The 17,440-nt window shown below is 50.9% G+C and overlaps 1 protein-coding gene across 1 annotated transcript in view; it reads left to right on the top strand.

Annotated features, from left to right (window-relative positions):
- The first annotated feature begins 11,975 nt into the window (after positions 1 to 11,975).
- Positions 11,976 to 17,440, top strand: part of POLK (DNA polymerase kappa) — a 137,650-nt gene continuing 132,185 nt past the window's right edge. The window contains exon 1 of the mRNA XM_088443691.1: positions 11,976 to 12,059. The gene's annotated coding sequence lies outside the window, so the exon portion shown is untranslated. The remainder of the gene's footprint in view (positions 12,060 to 17,440) is intronic.

Here is a 17,440-nt window from a genome sequence, read left to right as displayed (position 1 = left end):
TCAAATTAGCAGGCACTCGCTATTTTGCGAGCGCTCGATTTCCGACCGCAATGACTGTTTGGTGCATGCGCATTTTTAAGACCCATACGCATGCGCAGTTGTGCGAACATCGCTAGGAGCGAACGAACGGCTCTGAATCAGGCCCAGAGTCAGGATATCTGTGGCTCACTTTCCACAATGTCTTTGTCCATGAAAACACATCATATAATGTCAAAGCCAAGAGCTATTACTGTATGCAAACCATCACCAGGGCACCTTGTATGGTACATCAATTGTCGGATTCATTGGGCTTGTTATGAAATGTCGCAAGCGTTTTAGTGAAAGTGGTTGCATACAGAGGGCCTGATTCAGCTTTGGGAAAAGAGTGAGAAACAGCACATAACTGATCATCTTGGTGAAACCATGCTGCACTGCAGGTGGGGCAGATGTAAAATGTGCAGAGAAATGTAGATTTGGGTGGTGGGTGTCCAAACTGACATCTAAATTGCAGTGTAAAATAAAGCTGTGCAGTATTTGTGGGCTACATGCAAAAGCAGCCAGTATTTACCCTGCATGCAAAATAAAATGTATGTATTTTGCACCCCTTGCATTGCAACATAGTTTGTCCTGGTTCACAGTTACGTGCTCTTTCTCACTCTATTCAGGCCCAGAGACGCTCAGCCACTCACATTGGAGGCCATAATCGGACAGAGAAACTGAACCTGCGGTAGGGATGGTGCAAGTTTTGATGGTGCAACTACAAATGCACCACTTGGTAGTTCAGGGACTACAGACTCTGACAGTGAGCGTCTCAGTCTTAGCAGATTCATACGCATGGATGTACACCAGGTAAGGGCTTTGTAGCGGCAATTGCGTAATGTCACAGATGGGCGAGTGCCAAAAGACGGATGTCAATGTGTCTGTCTCTGTTGTAGGGAAAATAGGTTGTAAGCGTCTATGGACAGAGGGGACGATTCAGACCCATACGCAACGCTACGCACTTTCGCAGCCGTCAGAGCCAAATTTTGCGATCGCACGTCTATGTCTTAGAGAGCGACGGCAGAGCGAACGCACGCCAGTCTAAAGACGCCCCCTTTTCTTTCGCAGCACACATCATCTCCAGGAAGTGTATGTAATATCAGTAACATCGAGAGCCATCGTAGCTGCTCGTAGCCCTTGAGGTAGACCCTACCATGCCGCAAGCACTGCGATCACTGCAGGCTGAAACACAACCAGGTGACGAGTACAATGGCGCCTCCATGTTAATTATGCACACCCATGAAACGCCGTTAGAACACACAGGCACGCCTGCGTTCACACATCCACACCCCCGAGACCTTCCCCTGACACCACCCACAAACGGCACTAGATTAGTGCTCAGTCTGTGTACTTTGAGCGCCCGATTCCCGATCGCTAAGACTGGCTTGCGCACGTGCACTGCGGCTTATACGCATTTGCAGAATGCGAAATCGGACAGCTACGAGAGAACGCCACAATGCTTCAGGTCTGAATCGGGCCCAGAGACCGATGTGAATAATTGAAGTGCTGTGTAATTTGTAGGCACTATATAAATAAACTTATGAAATGAAATAAATAGGCTCTTTCGTTCAAGAAGCAGCAGTCACATCTGCAAACATGCAATAATGGCAGCCACCTGGGGAGCTTCCTGTGCACTTACAGGGAAACAGATACCAGCCAGATGCATGGATTTAGAAAGAATTAGGATAGGACGCAAAGGAAATTAGAAAAAGGAGCTCAGCTATTCTATCAAAGGAAATGGTTAAGATGATTTCTCCCTTCTTTTTAAAAATACTCATAAGACCATTCACAATCATGTTTAAATAGGAAGTAACTGAGAAATGAACTGGTACCTTTTTAGGAAATTACCTCTTGGTAATAGGGCAAATGTTAACCCTGATCCAGAGGTGCATGTAATGTCAATGCCACATGCAAGCGGCCGATGTTTTTAGTCTACGTACACATCCAAGTTGCACTGCGCATGCTCCCGTATGGATACCGATCTATTATGCAGATCAAAATTGCACATAGAGAGATGCAATGCCATTGGCGGGCACGTCAGATGTGGGCATGTGGGGATCAGCGATTATGTCCAAAGATGTTCTGGGAGGGACGAGGCCAGGGTCTGCGTGGGTGCACCCAGACTTCCTGACCTCGCAAGCTGCTATGACCCGGCCAGGCTGCGGGAAGCTTTAGCTCCTGCAGCCTGGCCAATGGAACATCGACAATAACCACGACCGATGGTCACAATTGTTTCGATGGTGACCGATGGTGACCCCAGGCTGCGACCAGGGTCGCAGTGTTGGGATCACGCAAATGCAGCAAGGAAGTGTCAGAAACCTTCTTCTGCATTTGCATTTTAAATGGACGGAATTGCACAGCCGTCCATCTCTGAATCAGGCCCTCTGTTATAACTACTCCCCTGTGTCAAACAGGCCAGGCAGGTGTCAATACATTTCCCTGAGTGTTTACCATCCACAAGTTCATGGCGGAGGAACATCAAACCCTCCTTCACCTGCATAGACTTTAGACAAACCAGTGTTGGATTTTTACAGGCACCAGTAGCCTTGGTGGATCAGCATATGACACCTACCTGATCTCATTTTGTGTTTTTTTATGTAACTTTCAAACAGCGGCACTGAACACAGGTTGGAGGGTTTCTGGATACTGGCAGGAGCGATAATACTGCAGAGTAGATGGAACCAACTCACAGGTATCAGGATAGAAGCAGCTTGCATAGTCACAGGTAGTAGGAGTGCTGGTTCAGGCGGTGGATCGGAGTCAGGAGGTACACACTGGAGAACGAGCACACAGATGAAGCTGTGGCCCTGACTCAGAGCCGGACGCTCTGACAGAGCCTTTGCTCTGAATCAGGGCCGGCCTTCTTGTTTTTTAGAGCGGTCAGGAAGATGGTCGCGATGGTCAAGACCATCGCGACAATCGGGCTTGCGACGAGACCCTTGTGGTAGGGTCTCGTTGCCGCAAGCCCCAGAGAGATTTCGGCTCTCACAGAGAAATCTCTCCCACTGACATCACTTGTGATGTCAGTGGGGCTGGACCCAAACGGAGGCGTTCACATGGGAACGCCTCCGTTTGGGCAGCCACTCCCCCGGCCTGCCCAGCAAAGGGGGCGTGCTGTCACTCAACATCGACAGCACGCCCCCTTTGGTACGAGACCCGGAGCAACGGATTGCCCGTCGCTATCCGGGTCTCGCGCATGCACACGAAGGAGCCGGCTCCGTCGTGCGCATGTGCACTGGGCCACCATCGACCCGCTTGTGAGCGCATAGCGCTCGTGAGCGGGTCTGAACCAGGCCCTATGTTCCATGTTGTTTCGACGGAGTGCTAGTAACAGGCGCAGCTTTAAATAATGCATTCATGCAGGTAGGGCCAAAGGCCTCAGGGCCGGCTCGAGGAGGGCGGAAGAGTCCAGCCCCCACCGCCGGATTCACTATGTGAGCTCAGGGAGACGGTAGGGGTAGCAGCAGTGATGGGCCCTGCGCTCTGCACAGCCGGGAAGAGACAGGGGCGTGCTGCGAGGCCAGACCCACGTGACTTGTGGCATGGCACCCTTGCAACATAACCACGTCCCCTTCGCGAGCGCACTGAAGGCGTGCACACAGGGCGGACTGCCACGGCTGATCTAAAGCCAAGTCCGTACCAGCATGCAGGGGCTAGGAGTAACAGGCAGTAACTGGTTGTTAGCAATCAGCTGATCCATCCTGACTGCGTCATTCATCTTAGGAAAGCGGTGACATCGCCCTGGAACAGGATGGCCCACCTTGTAGAAGCATCGCCGGACAGGGCATGAGTGGATAAGTCCCTGGCTTGTGACACTCCTATAGTAGGTACACAATGTACAACTTGGTCCGATTATTGCACAATGGACCTCATTCAGAGCCGCTCGCAAAAAGCGAACGCTCTGCCGCTTTTTTTTGTTAGCCGGCCTCCTGACCGCTCGCTAAGCTGTGGGTGACCACCCACAGCTTTTGTGAGTGGCCAGGTGATGGTCACGATGGTCACGACCATCGGGCTTGCGACAAGACCCTTGTGGTAGGGTCTCGTCTACCGCAAGCCCCAGTGAGTTTCCTGCTCTAATAGAGCAGGAAGCTCACTACTGACATCACGAGTGATGTCAGTAGGGCCGCCAATAAACGGCAGGCATTCCTACAGGAACGCCTCCGTTTGTCCAGCCACCCCCCCTCCCCGCCTACAAAACGGAGCAAGCTGTCGATCACTTTTGTAGCGGGCCCCGGAGCGAGTGCCCCACCATCGACCCGCTTGTGAGCGCATGGCGCTTGCAAGCGGGTCTGAAAGGGGGCCAGTGTGTATGTACACAGGTCCTGATTCAGAGCCGCACGCAAAAAGCGTGCGCTCACTCTGAATCAGGACGGCTGCTTTTTTTTTTAAATCTGGCCTCCTGGCTGCTCGCATAGCTGTGGTCTCGTTCCCGCAAGCCCCAGTGAGCTTTCGGCTCTAATAGACTCGGAAGCTCACCCACTGACATCACTCGTGATGTCAGTGGGGTCGCCCCCAAATGGCAGGCATTCCTTCGGGAACGCCTCCGTTTGTGTAGCCACCCCCCTTGCCCGCCTCCAAAACGGGACGAGCTGTCGATCAATATTGACAGCCACCCCTTTTGGATGCGGGCGCCGGAATGAGTGATTTCTCGCTCGCTCCGGGGCTCACGCACGCGCAGTACGCACGCCGCAAGTGCACACTGCCTAACAATCGACCCACTTGTGAGCGCATAGCGCTTGCGAGTGGGTCTGAAAAGGCCCATAGCACCCAGGACGATTTATCATTTAAAAACCAGTCGGATCTGCTCATCTGATCTGCCCTGTAACTAAAAATGTATGCAAACCGATGAGTCGTGATCGTGCACATTATGCAGTGTGTACTCTGCATTCAGAGTCAGTTGATTTAATAAGGCCAATACATCTGTATTTGAGAGCAGCCGTTATCATAATCATCATTATCTTCTCCAGCAAAAGATCCATCTGAAATTGCAGGATCTCTGCATATGCTTACCTCTGAATGACCTGCAATTTCATCTCCACATCCACGACACACTTATCATAAGTTTGAATGCCCTGTTGTCCCTCAGTTACACCACACATTTATCCGCAAGGGATGATTGAGCTGACTCTGGGCATGATTCAGAGCCGGACGATCTCTTGAAAAGCGCTTGCTCTGAATTAGGGCGTTTTTTTTTTTTTTATTGCGGCCACCCACAGCTTTTGCGAGCGGCCAGGTGATGGTCGCGACCATCAAGACCATCAAGGCTTGCGACGAGACCCATGTGGTAGGGTCTCGTCCGTCGCAAGTCCCAGATAGCTTCCTGCTCTAACAGAGCAGGAAGCTCTCCACTGACATCACTGGTGATGTCAGTGGTGCCTCCCACAAACGGCAGGCGTTTCTTCGGGAATGCCTCCATTTTTTGTTGCCTCACCCCCTCCACGCCTACAGGACGGGGCGAGCTGTCGATCAACATCGACAGCTGCCCCTTTTGTAGTGAGCCCCGGAGAGAGAATTTCTCTCTCACTCCGGGGCTTGCGCATGCGTGCGGTGCGGCATGTGTGCGCAGTACCCCACCATCGACCCGCTTGTGAGCGCTATGCGCTCACGAGCGGATCTGAAGCAGGCCTTCTGTATCATAAGGCAGTCACTGATGCTCTCTATATTATATAGTGTTCATTGATGCTCTCTGTATTAAATGCATACTTCCTATCCACCTGGAATGGTTGGGAGACTCCCAAAACTCGGGTGGTGCTCCTGGCCTTCCGGAAAATCTCAGAGTGAGGTGGGTAGTAAAGGTGGCCAATGACGCAATTCGTGTTGAATTGCGTCATCGTTGCCCTGCTTCAAAATGCCACATTGCATAGCAGGGGACAGGGGTACGATAACGCAATCGTGTTGTCACAACCTGCTGACATCCGTCACACCACAACTCCCGCAGTGCCAATCTGACTGCCACCTCCCAGAGGGAAACACAGGGCCTGATTCAGACCCGCTCGCGAGCGCTGAGCGCTCGCAAGCGGGTCGATGTTGGCCAAGTGCGCATGCGCATGAGGGAGCCGGCTCCGTCGTGCGCATGTGCGAGACCCGGATAGCGACGGCTAAGCCGTCGCTATGGGTCTCGCTACAAAGGGTGAGTGCTGTCGATGGTGAGTGACAGCACGCCCCCTTTGGTGGGCGTGCCGGGGGCGTGGCCACCCAGACGGAGGCGTTCCCATGGGAACGCCTACCGTCTGGGGCCGGCCCCACTGACATCACAAGTGATGTCAGTGGTAGTGCTCTCGGCTCTGATAGAGCCGAAAGCACTCCAAGGCTTGCGGCAGACGAGACCCTACCACAAGGGTCTCATCGCAAGCCCGATGGTCGCGATGGTCTTGACCATCGCGACCATCTTTTTGGCCGCCTACTATAGCTGTGGGTGGTCACCCACAACTATGCGAGTGGCCAGGAGGCCGCTCTAAAATTCAGAGGGACGGCCCTAATTCAGAGCGAGCGCTCTGTCAGAGCGTCCGGCTCTGAATCAGGGCCAGAGGACACTCCAGAACCACAGAATAAATGCAGGAAGTGCTGGCAGCAGTGGTGTAACTAGGGTATCTGGAGCTGAGGGCATTTAAAGGAGCTCCCCCCTTTGTGCGTGCGACGAAGGCACGCATTGGAAAAATGGGCGTGGCCACTGAAAAATGGGGCATGTCAACATGACACACAACCCTTTTTCGTCACTCTGGGAACATTTCTTCCAATCCATATGCACCTTAATGCAGTGCCCCTTATACAGTCCCCCCTATGCAGTGCCCCCAGTAGTGGTCCCCCTTATGCAGGCCCCCAGTAGTGCCCCTTTTAACAGTACACACAGTATGCAATGCCCCCAGTAGTGATCCCTCTTATGTAGGCCCCCAGTAGTGGTCTCCCTTATGAAGGCCCCCATTAGTGCCCCTTATACAGTGCCCCCCAGTAGTGGTCCCTGTTGTGCAGGCCCCCATTAGTGCCCCTTACACAGTGACCCCCCCCAGTAGTGGTCCCCGTTATGCAGGCCCCCAGTAGTGGTCCCCGTTATGCAGGCCCCCATTAATGTCCCTTACACAGTGCCCCCCCCCCCGTAGTGGTCCCCCTTATGCAGGCCCCTGGTAGTGATCACACACACATACATACACAAACAAAGACACTTACCTGAATGCCCGCTCCTGCTGTGCCCGCCAATACTCCTCCGTCTCCGTACTCGCGCTTGGTGCTATGGGAGAGACGTCATGACCTCTCTCCCATCACCCACTGCAGGAGCCGGAAGGCGGAGCTGCTGCTGTGCCCACCGGCTCTTGCAGTGGGCACAGCAGCAGCCAATGACAGTCTGTTTTACTCTCATTGGCTACTGAACGCACACATCGCCGCCGCACCGGCGGCGATGTGTGTGTAATTGTGTAGTGCTGGAAGGGCCTGTACCATAGCTGGCGGCGCGCCCCCCGCGTCGTCGGTCCCCCGGCACGGGCACCTGTGGCCCTGCACCTAGTTACTCCACTGGGTGGCAGACTAATGTAACAGGACTACTCTACAAACATTTCGGTCTTTGCATTGTAGACATCTGTAATTAACCAGGACAATAGTGATTACTATCTACAGTAGAGGGGCGCTGAGCTGAGTCTTTGCCCTGGCTGACAGAAAGTCTAAAGGTGGGTACACACCCAAAAGATATATCTGCAGATCGAGTGATCTGCATATATATCTTTAGATGATGGTCGTTCCTACACACTGAACTACCATCATCTATCTGGCAGCCGCTGGTCCCGTTGACAGGGAGGTGGGTCAGGGCCGCCCCCCTCCCCGTGGCTGCTGCTGTTTGTGTGTAAGGGCGGTCTGCAGACCGCTCGTACATGCTTGATGATGGGCAGATATGTATGCAGACAGATCTGTGCATCAGCTGTGCAGCACAGCCAATGCGATATATCTGTGAACGACGTGACAGACTGACTGGAGAGCAGAGACCATCTTCTTAAGCCTGCCCTCTCGCAGCAAAATGCGGGTCAATCATGAGGAGGCGGAGCCAATGTGATGTAATTCCATTAGAATTTAAAATTTGGGTCCACCCCCCCCAATTGACCCGCAAATCACAGCATATCAACTTGTACCAGAGTGATGGGAAGAGAAGAGTATGGAGAAGGAAAGGAACTGCTCATGATCCAAAACATACCACCTCATCAGTGAAGCATGGTGGTGGTAGCGTCATGGCATGGGCATGTATGGCTGCCAATGGAACTGGTTCCCTTGTATTTATCGATGATGTGACTGCTGACAAAAGCAGCAGAATTAATTCTGAAGTGTTTCGAGCAATATTATATGCTCATATTCAGTCAAATGCTTCAGAACTCATTGGATGGCTCTTCACAGTGCAGATAGACAATGACCTGAAGCATACTGCAAAAGCAACCAAAGAGATTTTTAAGGCTAAAAAGTGGAATGTCATGCAATGGCCAAGTCAATCCCCTGACCTGAATCCGATTGAGCGTGCATTTCACTTGATGAAGACAAAACTGAAGGGAAAATGCCCCAAGAACAAGCAGGAACTGAAGACATTTGCAGTAGAGGCCTGGCAGAGCAACACCAGGGATGAAACCCAGCGTCTGGTGATGTCTATGCGTTCCAGACTTCAGGCTGTAATTGCCTGCAAAGGATTTGCAGCAAAGTATTAAAAAGTGAAAGTTAGATTTAGGATTGTTTAGTTTGTCCCATTACTTTTGGCCCCTTAAAAAGTGGGAGGCACATATAGAAACCGTTGTAATTCCTACACCGTTCACCTGATTTGGATGCAATTACCCTCAAATTTAATCTGAAAGTCTGCAGTTAAAGCACATCTTGGCCCTGATTCAGACCCACTCGCGAGCGGCTGTCCGCTCGCAAGTGGGTCGATGTTCTGCACTGAGCATGCACACGACGGAGGGAGCTCCGTCGTGCGCATGCGCCAGACGCGACGAGCGAAGGAAAGTCCTTCGCTCGTTGTGTCTGATCAAAGGGGGCGTGCTGTCGATGTTGATTGACAGCACGCCCCCTTTGGTGGGCGTGCCGGGGGCGTGCCTCCCTGACGGGGGCGTTCCCACGGGAACGCCTCCCGTCAGAAGCCGGCCCACTGACATCACTAGTGATGTCAGTGGGAGTGATTTTGGCTCTGATAGAGCCAAAATCACTCCGGGGCTTGCGGTTGAAAACGTCAATCGCAGGCTCCAGCTCGCAGTTTCGATGGTCGCTATGGTCATGACCATCGCGGACGTCAAACTGCACGCTCGTATAGGCTGTGGGTGGTGACCCACAGCTATACGAGCGTCCAGGAGGATGCTCCATTTTTATGGAGGGCGGCCCTCATTCAGAGCGTGCGCTCTGCTCAGAGCGTACGGCTCTGAATGAGGGCCTTTGTTTGTTACATTTCAAAGCCATGGTGGTGGTGAATAGAGGCCAAAATATGAAAATTCTGTCAATGTCCCAATATTTATGCACCTGACTGTATATGTATGTGTGTGTGTATGTTTTTTATATATACATATATATATATATATATATATATATATATATATAGTATATATGTGTATGTGTGTGTGTGTGTGTGTATGGAAACCCTCCTGTAAAACCCCTGCATTTGCCCGATTGGGCTGCATCCACCCGCACACATCCACAGGTCATACCTCACAGTATTCCAACAGTTGAAACAAATAAGGCCCTCATTCAGAGCCACTCGCTAGCGGCAGTACGCTCGTTCCGAGCGATGTTCGCACATCTGCGCATGCGTACGGTTTTTAGTACGCATGCGCGAACCAGTCAGTGCGGCCGAAAATCGTTGGTACGCAATATAGCAAGGGCCTGCTATTTTGAGTGACAGAATGAGGCGTATGTGGGTGGTAACAGGGGAAGGTGCTTGAAAACGGGGAGTGGAGATCCGAACACAGGCGTGCTTAAAGGTCAAAACGGGCGTTTTAAGGGAGTGCATAATTAATACAGCAGCGTCATTGACCACGTCACTTGGTTTTTTTTAACTCAGAACTGCTCGCAAAATAGCGGTTGAAAACACCAACCACAAGAATAGCGAGCAGTTCATACGCTGTACGATGTACTCGATTAATGTAATAAATAGCGGACATGACGTATGGTGCGTGCGGCCAGGGGGCGTTTTTATCAAATAAACGAGCGTATGTTTTGCTCGCTCGTTCAGACTTAGAGGTGGGAACAGACTGCAATTTGCGAACGAATCATTTGAATAGCCACCCCTTGTTTTTGAACGAACGATCACAAATAGCGAACGGCTCTGAATCAGGCCCTAAGTTTCTTTATGGTAAATTGCAATTGATTGTGCATCGGTGGTAGGATGCGCAAGTAGCTGAGTAGTTTAGTAGTACTGCATACTTGCCTACACTTCCGGTAGCGTAGACACTTTTCCCGCATCCCGCCCACTTCCAACTTGCCAACTTTCTCTTAAATAGTAGCAATCTCCGTCTCCCTGAAGAGTCTAGCAATCTCCCTGATTGCACTTTACCCCCATTATGTACCTGTTATATACTTGGAAGAATAATTTCCTGCATTGGTTATAAGACACAATGATCCCTATGGCTACATGCATTTTCTGAAAAATATCAGTGTGTTTGTAGATATTACTAACTGCTTTGAGGCTCGTTTACAATTGGATGTTAGTCAATGTTATGACACGCCTCTCAAATGTAGCAGTACATGTCCACTATACCGCCGTGCTCATAGGTGCTGCTTTCACAATATCCCTGAAAAGTATGCACTACCAAGTGAAGTGGGCAGAATGGGGAGAAACTTACCTGGAATCTGCGGTCCGTCGTTAAGGGATGGGGCTTAATGACGTGATTCTATGATCATCGCGCATTTTGGCACCGCCCCTATTAAAATATGCGTGATTCGAGGGATTTCGTTGTGAGGGGGCGGGGCCTAATGACACAAATTGTCCACCCCCCGTCACTGCCCGACTGCTGCCACTCCCAGAGAGGACAGATCAAAAGTTGGTAAGTATGCACTGGTAGTAGTAGTAGTATTACAATAAAGATGTAGGGGCAGGAAGGTCTTTAAAATGTTGCTATGGTGTACAGTACATCATGTTCATGGGGTATGCGGTCAAGATGCTGGCGGGCGGGATCCTGGACGTCAATATACCGCCGCCAGAATCCAGACGCCCGTCAAAATGCCAACGCTACCATCCCGAAGACATTAGGATCCCGACCGCCGGCATCCCGAAGGTAAGTATGCGGGTAAGTATGACAGTTAGCCCGGGGGTGGGGGGGGGTACATTTAGGGACCTGCCAGGGGTGGGGGGGTTAGTGTTAGGCATCAACCGGGGAGGGTTAGGCTGTGGGTAGGGGGTTAGGGATCACCGGAGGGAGGTTAGGGCTACGCACTCCCCAGGGAGGGTTAGGTTTAGGGTGCAGGAAGGGGGGTTTAGGGTTAGGCACCACCGGGGGGAAGTTAGGGTTAGGCACTACCAGGGGAGGTTAGGATTAGGCACCACCGAAGCAGGGTTAGGGTTAGGGGGGGAAGAGGGTGAGGGTTAGGGTACTTACAGGCCCCTGTCGGGATTCTTCACCATCGGGATTCCGGCTTCGGTATTTGAACCGACGGCATCTTATCTACCATCATATCATACTGATTCCGTTCATGGTGGCCTTTGCAAAATGTTTATTATAAGACCCACAATATATAGTTAGGCTCCTGATAGCAACCTACCTGCCATTAGGTTAATTTTTCCCTTTGCATAATAGACTATAAAGGAAAATGTATTTAGTTGTAGGATTTTTATTGGAAGTTACTTTTGACAATGCTGGCATATAATCATCTGTGACTACTCTTCATGTTTAAGCTGACTGGAACTGTAAAACATCAGACTCCCTTATCAAAGATGGCCGACGCGGCTTCCTATGAGGGAGGATCAAGGCATCATTCAGGAAACGAAAGAGCTGACTGTATGTTGCAGAAGGGAAGCTAAGTTTTCTGTGTGAATGGAAGGAAAAAGAAAGTGAGATCATTCTGAACTGGCAGTTACATGACAGCAGAGACTGGTAAATGTTTATAAAACAGTATAATTGACTATCGAGATCAGTGACCGATAAACTTAGCATGACAGCTTGTTTATGGGTGACAGGGAAATCGTACTTAGCTATTTATTGTCATTTTGTGCATTGATTACAAAACAAGGTACCTTTCTCTGCAGGTGTAGTGACACGTCTTTGTGCATTAGGTCTGTGTCTCTGCCTTCCTGGGTTATGTCCAAACATGTCTCATTCCTCTGTGCTAACTTTGTATTCAGTGCCACATTTGTGCTTGTGAGTGATATCTGGTCACTTTACCTATATAATATTAGATTAAAAATGATTTTATTTATATGGAAAACATACTTTGCATTCTATAGGTATGTTTACACTTTACAGAAAATACATAGACAACAACAACACTGGAAATTATGTGTGTATATATTATAAACTGGTGCACTATAATTTATTAAAAATTGGGGTTATAGTTAATTATTACTTTGAGCTGTACTGCCATACATAATGCCATATTTAATTTATGGATAGCCATCAACTATAAATGGTCAGCAATCATTGATGGTTTGTTACCGATTGTAGATTGTGCCATCGATGGCAGAGATCCAAAGTTTCACTGTGTTCGATTCAATGTTGTTTTTTTTTCCCCCTGGCGCACAACACTTCCACCCCCCAATGCCTGCCCTTTTTCCGTATTTGGCACACCTCTTCCCCGTGTTGTACAGCAGTGATGTCTATTGATGTTTTTTGCCATCGATATAAAGTGCTCTTAGCATCATCGATTGAGAATACACACACACACACACTGGCCCTCATTCAGACTCGGTAGCAAGCGCTGAGCACTCGCAACCGGGTCGATGTTTAGGCCCTGCGTGCGCAGGCCCCGTTTTGTAGGCGTGGCGGGGTGGTCTCACAAACGGAGGCGTTCCTTAAGGAACGTCTGCCATTTTGTGGGCGGCCGCACTGAAATCAGCAGTGATGTCAGTGGGGAGCTTCCTGCTCGATCAGTGCAGGAAGCTCCCTGGGGCTTGCGAGTGCCGAGACCCAACCTTAGGGTCTCGTCGCAAGCCCTGATGTTCGCGATGGTCTTGACCATCAACCTGGTCGGTCGCTAAAGCTGTGGGTGGTAACCCACAGCTTAGCTAGCGACCAGGAGGCCGCACTTCAAAATACAATCGGCTGCCCACATTCAGAACGAGCGCTCACATTTTGCGAGTGCCTCTGAATGAGGACCAGTGTGTAGTGTTCCCGCTAGGCTGTTTTAGCGGGGCGCGGCGCCCTGCCCTCCTTCTGGAGGGCAAAAAGCACCCTGCCCTAACAGCCTGCGGGAGCCGTTCTCACCCGCGGAACGCAGTGTCCCGCGGGTGGACAAACATGCGGTGATCCGGTCACCGCCGGAGAATAGACGCCGGGGGCATGCGCCCGGCATCTATTCTCCCTTTCTGCAGCGCTTGGGGGCTGCCCGGCATGTCCGTAAGCGCCGGGCACGCCCCCAAGTATGACGAAAAGAGGACGCGTCTTATAGACATGCCCCTTTTCATAACCACGCCCCCCAAGATTGCCCTCTCTAGCTCCGGCGCCCTGCCTGCCGCCGGAGCTAGAGGGAACACTAAGTGTGTATATGTATATTTTTATATGTGTATCTATAATTGTTTTTTTTCTGGTCTCCTATGAGATCATCATAAGGTCCTGTTATTGGCAGCAATGCAGAGCAACCTGAATCATATTATGGGTTCCAATAATTACTTTCAGCAGCTTAGTGGGTGGTCTACTATACTATTCAGCAACAGTTCACTGCCCCTGGTCCCCACTACCCACTAAGGGGCTGTCACTATAGTCCTGTCACCTACCCCTGTGAGTGTGCATCATATATGGGTATTGCTTTGCATTCAATTGTCCGCTACCAGCATCTGCTTCCAGTAGTTCCATTCTCATAAGCTTGCCCGAATGAATGCTTTGTAGTTACACATATCTACTCTGACATACAGATAAAAGGCCTGTTACAGAGATGTACGCTATGCCGTTATTTATGCAGTTGAGTGATTATCGGTAAACTGCTCATGGGTCTAAGTCACACGGCTCATACGTTAAGGTACATTACCGTAGTCTCTCGCAGCAACTTTTTGCTTGCAATATGATTGACAGGGAGTGGTTGGGGATGCAACGGGGAGTGGTATCAAAGAACGTAGGTGTGTCGCAACTGTTTTGGAGTCGGGTCACATCCTGCACCTGCGTTTCTGTATGCAAGAAAAATGGCTCCTGCGTCTCAGTTCCCGTGGCTATTCTGTGCAATCATAGGGCTACTCGGAAGATCGATGATCGAATGACCTGTGACCGATGCTTGGATTTGCAAAGCCACAGGTGGGCTTCTCAATACTATCCTCTACGTGTGCGACACTTGCATATTTTCGCACAGCAGCTGCGTACAAAGACGTTAGGCATTAGCGTACAACACTGAATGAGGCCCATAGGCCATTTCAGCACCAGAGAACAGAAATATGAAAGTCTCAGAGATAACATTTTCTGACCAGTGCTGGTATTACTGCAAGTCATGCAGTCGGAAAAGCAGGAACAGCCGGGCTTCGTGCCAGGTAGCCATGTACTGATAGATGAAGCAGAGAATGGTCAGGGCACTTTCTTTTAAATTAGGGCCTGTTCTGTACCTCATGTTGGAACAGTTAGGATGTGTTCTGAAAGCTAAATCCCACTCAAAATAATGTTCCAATCACGTGGAAAATATGTTGAATGTATTAATTTACTTCATACTCACCCAGGTTATAGAATGATGTAATATTCCATTAGGCATAGGAATGTCAGTGGTACAGTTTGGGCTGTATTCATGATTTTAGTTTCTTACTTATGTTATTGGATTTAGCTCTCTGCCTTTTAATTTAGTTATTCTAATTTAAGAATAAAATGCGGAGAGATTTGACATCAAAAGTAGTAACCTACTTTTTGTAGCCCTGTTAAAAACCAGACACAAAAGAGTAGTTTTGACACGTTTCAGATACATTGAATGGCGTGCTTTTATGTTACCAGACATCGTACAATAGAAGCTGAAGTCTGTGTCTATAACGGAAGTGATAATCCCTAGAGTACTCTAGAGAAAATGAAAGAGACATTTCTGAGAGCCTTTTAGCCCTTCTCGTAAGTCGTGTCCTTGATCCTGAAGAAGGTTAAAATGCTCCCAGAATACTTGTCTCTCTTTAAACTTATAACACTTTTACCTATTTCTACTTCAGGGTCCATAGGGTATCCACAGGATACCTTGGGGTATAGGTGTGACGTCAGTCGCAGGGCACCAAAGAGTTAAGCTTTCAGCCTCCCAGGATGCACTGGGTCCCCCTCCTATACCCCGCCCCCGAGCCAAGGCACCTCAGTTTAGTTTGGTGCCCGGCCGGAGTTGGGTGCACCTGTTGGAGTGGGGGCTAGAAGAGCCCCTGAAGCTTTTTCTTCATGCAGCTGTGGCTGCACATCTGGATGAACAGCATGGACAGTCAGTCCTGACGTCCATGCTGTCTTCCCTACACCCCGCTGGTACCAGAACGCCGGTACTGATCCGGGGATGCTGGTGGGCATCTGGGGTCACAGCTAGCGGTGACCCCAGATGTTCCGGACCATGGCCGGATTCAAGGGGGACAGAGGTAAGCAGCGGGGTCCCGCGGTGGGTCCCCGCTGATCACATGGTCCTAAGTCCCCAGGCAGGGGGCTCCCTGGGGACTGGCTGCAGCGTGGAGCCAGGCGACCAACCTGCGCTTCCACTACCCCCTGGGACAGCTGACCGCAGCAGAGCGGTAGTGCTGCGGCGTCCCAGGGGTTAAATGCATGCCAGGGGAGCGCGCCTTCCCTGTCTCACAGCCGGCGCCTCCCCCGCTGCACACAGCCCTCTCTGCACTGTGCTGACTGGCCCTGTGTCAGCGCTCCCTCCCCCAGGCCAGCCTCCTCTCTGCTCCTCGGCGGCCATCTTCTCCAATGCATGGTGAACGCTGCTGGAAGCACTGGACGGAAGCATCGTGGTCTGTGTCCCCCCGCATACCTCTCCTCCGCTGTGGTCAGGTCTGTGTATGCAGCGCTGTGTCCTACCAGGCCCTGTGTCTGTGTAGTTGAGTGATCAGCGCTGTTAGTGCAGGAATTGATTTTCTTTGCATTGTATGTGACTGTGCTAGCGCTGCCTGTAACTTTTCTTCTCTAAACTGTCAGCATTATTACTGTCCCTGTTCTTTCTGCTAAGCCCTTGCGGTGCGGTGCTGCAGGGTGGTCTCTCGCCTATTTAATATATAATTGGTGAGAGGGGTCACATACGTGGTGCCATCATGTCTGAAAGTGATTTTGCCCTCCGGCTACAGTGTACCACGGGTAAAGTACAGTTAGCGGAGGGGGAGGGTAGCGCGGAGGGCCTTTGCCGGCAGTGTTTGTCCATGGCGCGGCCTCTTACGGTTACAGCACCGGTACAGGAGCCGCCCTGGGCTTGTTTCGCTCAGGCGCTAACAGCTTTAGTGGGCCAGTTAGCTCCGCAGCCTGCGTTTACTCCGATGGGTTTGTCCCAGCAGTCTGTGGTGTCGTCACCCATGCAGGGTTTCCCACGACAATTGGTGGTACCCCACAGTCTCCCTATTTCCCCGCTCCCGGTTTCTCAGGAGCCAGCGTGGGTTAACTCCCTGACGAGTTCTGTACAGCACTTGTCGGATGTATTGCAAGGGGAGTCTGTGATGCGGCCTCATAAACGGCCGGTGGCGTCTCTGTCCGCTCCTTATGAGGATGACGAAGGGACGTCTGATGATGGGGAGATTCTGGATCCTTACGATCAGGAACCTCTGCATACTAAGGACGCTGATGCTAAGTCCAAAGTATATATTCCTGGACTTATTCGGGCGGTCCGCACAGCCTTGGTGATTGAGGACGAAGTTCCCCCAGCGGCTAAGTCTAAATATGCCTTTTTCAAAGATGTGAAGGGCGATGCCACAGTCTTTCCTCTTTCGGGTCAGTTGGTGGACCATTTAGAGGAGGCGTGGAAACAGCCTGGCAAAAGATACCAGCCGCAGAGACGCCTGGCGGTGGCTTATCCGTTCGCGGATAATTATTTTGCTAAGTGGGAATCCCCTCCACAGGTGGATTCTCACGTGACCCGTCTTGTCCGTAGTGCCACATTGCCGATGCCATCCATGTCCTCCCTTAAGGATGCTACGGACCGCAAGGTGGAAATCTGCCTGAAGTCCGCTTATTCCCTTGCGGGGGGGGCAGCACGGCCGGCTATGGCCATTTGCTGGGTTGCCAGAGCGATGGAGCGCTGGGCGGATTCATTAGAGGCTTCTTTTGATTCCGACTGTCCGCCGAACAGGCGGAGTTGATTGGCAATCTCCGTGATTCGCCCACTTACATCAATGAGGCGGCTCTAG

Source organism: Taudactylus pleione, unplaced genomic scaffold (genome assembly GCF_031769625.1).
Source record: "Taudactylus pleione unplaced genomic scaffold, aTauple2 ptg000333l, whole genome shotgun sequence".
Classification (NCBI taxonomy): domain Eukaryota; kingdom Metazoa; phylum Chordata; class Amphibia; order Anura; family Myobatrachidae; genus Taudactylus; species Taudactylus pleione.
This window is presented reverse-complemented; position numbering and strand designations above follow the sequence as displayed.